Here is a 5,065-nt window from a genome sequence, read left to right on the forward strand (position 1 = left end):
TGTCGATCCATCTGCATTGTTTGAATAACATGAACTAAAAAATAAAGTTTCGAATATCCAGTGACACAATTTGAATAATAACATTCTTCATACACCACAATTAATTAAAAGGTCTACATAATCCATTACACAACATGATAATTTAAATGGTCCAAGTTGAAATAATAGCAACAATGATACATGCATGCTAATACAAACTACTCACGAGTCCTATTGACCGCGGCCGCGTGAACCGCCTCGCAAAGTCTCGACACATTACGGTCAAATTCTGCTAGCCCTGATGCTTCACGCCTTGCATTATATCGAGCAATCAACTCGTGATCGTCATCCGTACCATGCAGTTCGACATTAAATTCACGCTGAAATTTGAGATTTGCTTTTCCAAGTTCAAAGCATTGAAATGCTTTCTTAACCCAATGACAAATACGACCGCTCAGAAGTCCAATACACTCCTCAGGTCGGAACTCAAGGGAATGTCCGGTGCGCTCCACATGATTGCGTACCGACGCTCGAGCGGACGTACGACGCTCCAATGCAGTCACAGGTGGCAAACTCATACTCTCTACACTTATCTTTACATGAAAATAATTAAAACATAGAAATTAGAACTAATTATTCATAATACAAAAAATGACTAAACTCTTAAATAGTCACATTGTAATATATACATATTCACATTGTAATATATATTCTCATCTATTAAACAAAAATCTAGTATTTGTAATAATAATATATCAACTCTCTTTACTCATCTAGATGAACTAAAATAAGTAAATTATATCTATATGTGCATATCTAAAAGTACCACACATTTGAGTTCAAATGGTAAGAAAAACCAAGGAAACTTTCTCAATCTAAGAACCTCCCATTTCTCTATTTCTAAACCACAAAAAATGAGCTATACAAGAGATGAATGATGACAGGAACAAGCTCCTAACCTTTACAGTTGTTCAATGGATAGGGAATCAAAGAGTCTTCACATATCGTTGAGGAAATGGGCAAGAACTCCCCCCACCCGAGCCAAGAACAGCAAGAACACTGAGCTGAATAATGGCTTGGGCGGGGGAGAAAGGAGGGGGGGGGGGTAAAGGGTTGGGGGACTTTTGTCCTGGTTGGAAACACCAACCGGGACCGAAGGCCACTCATTTGTCTCCAACCGGCACTACTACAAAAACTGATTAACCGAGGTGCTATGAAAAGGTCTCGGAGGCGGGCACGTTAAAAAACGCCTCGGTTAATGCCTGCGATTAACCGAGGCGGTCATTTTTTATTAACCGAGGTGGTTACAAAAAACTGCCTCGCACAATAAATTAACTGAGGTGGTCACCATTAACATGACCGCCTCAATTAATAGTACTATTTTTTAAGGCGGTTTTCTTATAGTGGTCCGCCTCGGTTAATAGACCAGGCCCAGACTAGGCCCATTTAAGCCCAGTTGCATAGAAACACTATATAACAAAGCACAACCCTAACCCTAACACTAACTCTCCCACATCACTCTCCTTTCTCTCATTCTCTCTCTTCTCTCCCAGCGGCGCTCCCCCTCTCTCTTCCCTGCGACGCGGCCTATCCTGCGGCACGCCCAAGCAGGCGACCGTGGTCCGTCACGCGGCGGCGCGGCCCGGATCCGGCGAGCCACCTGCAACGGCTGCGTGGGCGGAGGCCGCGGTGGTGGCGACTGTTGACGCTCACTAACGATCATTTCCAGGCGTCAACTTGATCAGAAAATTAGGAGAGTTTGCATTTCTTACACGCATCTTTATCCAATAAAGTCCCTAAACCACACTACACTTTCTAGAAAATGCAAGTTGTGTTTTTGAGCTAATATGCAGGTTGCAAGCACACTTTGGCCCGACATAAAATCACAGAAAATATCAGAGTGAAGATTCAGGCTAATTTGGACCAAGTGTAGCCCAAAAACCACACCAAAACCAGTCAAGACAAGGCAAGACCTAGCATTCAGACAACGGGAAGCCCAAGACAGCCCATTGGAAGAAGAGGGGCGGTTGGCGGCACGGGCAAGTCGACCGACCTACCTGGTCGGCCGAACTGGCCGGTGGGCCCCACCACCTCAACTTCGCCACGTGTCACCTCCTCACTGGTTGCTCAAGTCGGTTCTGCAAGCTCTCACCCGTGGCTCCATGCTATAAATACAAGGGGGGGTAGAGATTATGACACACACACCACACTTCCTCTCCTCTCTTGCACTTCTTGCATAGTCTTTAGGCTTAGTGGAGTTTAGGAGAAGTCTAGGAGTCTTCGAGTCGCCGGATCTTCTCGGGAGTCTGGTATGGGTTCATCTCTAGCTCTCTCTTGTAATATTCGGTTGTTTGTAATAGAATTAGACTATGGTTACCGATATCTGCTCGAAGTATGTTAAGTTATCGAATATATGCTTTTTGATATGGTTGCGTTATTATTCAATGCTTGCATTGCATGATCGCCCAGTGCTTGAGATGGTTATCGTATCGTTCTTAGAACTCTATCAACTGCTCCAGTATTCGTATGATTGCTCTAGTGTGATGTCTGTCCATCCAGAGGGTGGAGGCTCCGCGCGGGACACTAGAGTATCCCTTACTAGTGTAGACATGGTGTCTAGATTAGCTAAGAGTTGCTGGATGTCAACTATACCCACGGTTTGTAGAGGTAGCCGGCAGGTGGTGACAGCCCTGTCCGAGCCCGAGTAATCCTCCACGTTCAGTATGGGGGGGGGGGTAGGAGGTACATAAAGCCACCGGGGTGTACGGGCTCCTCCCGTTGCTTCGATTGCGGTCTCCCTGTTGTGTAGTTTAATCTCTGATGATCTAACAAATGAGATAGTATAGATATAGCTAGCATAGCACAGTTGACTCGAGCTCTGACTTCTGCCTTGCTCCCGGTCTAGAGCACCTTTTATCTTTTCTTTTGTTTATTTATCCAAGAGGGTAGTTTGTGTGTGTGTCGTACTACCTCCTACCATGTTATATATCTTACCCCTATTTATGCACAAGAATATTCAATTTAAATAAAGTTCATCAACTAGTCTATATCTCTTCACTCACCGCCTTTCCTGCGGAAATATAAATGACACCGTCTGCAAACCAGGTCCCTACTGGGCCCGAGGTTAACACCGGAGGAGAAAATTTCGAGATCAAGATGGGTCTCATTACGATGGTGCAGGCCAGCCCTTTCTGTGGCAAGGCCAATGAGGATGCCAGTGCTCATCTCCAGTAGTTCCTGGAGCTTTGCAGTACTTTTGTTATCAAGGGTGTATCGCGAGATGCAATCCAGCTCCGTCTGTTTCTGTTCTCTCTCTTGGGGAGACGAAGAAATGGTTTTATGCTAACAAGACTACTGTGGACACTTGGGACAAATGTGCCAAGGCGTTCCTCTCGAAGTTCTTCCCGACGGGCAAAACTAATGCTCTTCGTGGACGGATTTCGAACTTCCAGCAGGCATCAAATGAGTCAATTCCTGAAGCTTGGGAAAGACTTCAGGAGTACATTCTAGAGTGTCCGCACCATGGAATGGACAATTGGCTTATTCTACAAAACTTCTACAACGGTTGAAAGCGAGGTTGGAGCGATGATCGCCTCCAACCATGCCAGTGAGGTATGCACTCCGTCAAAGAGGCCGACATGCTCGCTATGAAGATTGATCTCCTCCTCATGAAATTTGAGGATTATTCCCAAGATAAGGCTCAAATGCAAACACTTCAAGTCTTGGAAACTCGCATGACGTGCGAGGTCTGCGGTAATGTTGGACATTCGGGCGACAACTGGCCAGAAACCCAAGAGGAAGCTTTATTCCTCAATGGCAACAATGGGTTTCGTCCACAAGGAGGTCAGGGGTGGAATCAACCACGCCCATACTATCAAGGAGGTAATGGAAATTCAAATTCTTTCAATACTAACCAGCCTACCTTGAGAGATCTTGTCTATGGCCAAGCGAAGATCAATGAGTCCCTTCATAAGAAGTTGGCCGCTACAGACAAATCTATGGAGACCATCCGTGCTAAGATGGACGGATTTTTCACCGCTATGAAGAATTAGCTGAGTTTCAACAAGGTGCTAGAAACTCAATTAGCTCAGCTAGCTGCTGCTACACCTGCTGCTGAACTAGGGAAGATTCTGGGGCAACCCGAATCAACTCTAGAAAGCGTTAATGTCATCGATGCTATGTGGAAAGAGCCACTTAGCAGGACACCCCTCAGCTATGCAAAGAAGCTCACACTCCCAAGAAGAGGTGCGTGGGGCGAGTTAGCAGCCACAATAAGAGAAGATCCCGGAATCCCAGTGATCAGCTACTCAATCTTTGATTATGAATTTGATCACGCCCTTTGTGACCTTAGAGCCAGTGTCAACATCATGCCCAAGGTAACATTCGAAAGGTTAGGCTATCCATCAATTTCCCCTACCACTATGTGTGTTCAGCTGGTGGATTCCACGATAAGATATCTAGAAGGAGTTGTGGACATGTTAATGGTAAAAGTCAAGAATACATACATATTGGTGGACTTCGTAGTCCTCGATGTGGAAGGAGATCTTGGGATTCTGCTCATACTTGGGCGACCATTCCTCAAGGATACAAATGCTAGAATTGATGTAGGAACAGGAAGAATCAGCCTCCGCATCATGGGAAAGACCATGAAATTCAAGTTTCAAAACAAAAGGGAGGTATTCCTGATTCATGAGGATAGTGAGAAATAAGAGTTATGGGCAGAACCCGGTTGGGATGATCAAGATTATCAATCCCCTTCCAAGCCAGCTTGGGAGGATTGGGAGATTCATACTCCACCAATCGAGCCAGTGGAAGACGACCAGAAGACCCCTGATTTCATCACCAATACAGTATGGGAAGATCTGGAGATTGTCTATCCTACATCCGAGGATCCTATTCCTGCGCCGCCTACGCCATCAAAGAAGAACAAGAAGAAATGGCGCAAGAAGAACAAGACGTCATCGACCGCTACTACTTCTCCAGGTGCGGACGAAACGACCTCAACCTGATCAGGTATGGAGAAAGGTCCTGCTTTTCGGACCCTAAACCAAGAGCTAGCTTGGGGAAGGTTCCCTCCCCTAAGTCA

The 5,065-nt window shown here is 45.6% G+C and overlaps 1 non-coding gene across 1 annotated transcript; it reads right to left on the bottom strand.

Annotated features, from left to right (window-relative positions):
- Window positions 1–3,401: 3,401 nt before the first annotated feature.
- LOC120680323 lies at window positions 3,402–3,508 on the bottom strand. The gene has a single exon (XR_005677594.1). It is a non-coding gene; the product is annotated as a small nucleolar RNA R71 (small nucleolar RNA).
- Window positions 3,509–5,065: the final 1,557 nt, after the last annotated feature.

Source organism: Panicum virgatum, chromosome 6N (assembly GCF_016808335.1).
Source record: "Panicum virgatum strain AP13 chromosome 6N, P.virgatum_v5, whole genome shotgun sequence".
NCBI classification, from domain to species: Eukaryota; Viridiplantae; Streptophyta; class Magnoliopsida; order Poales; family Poaceae; genus Panicum; species Panicum virgatum.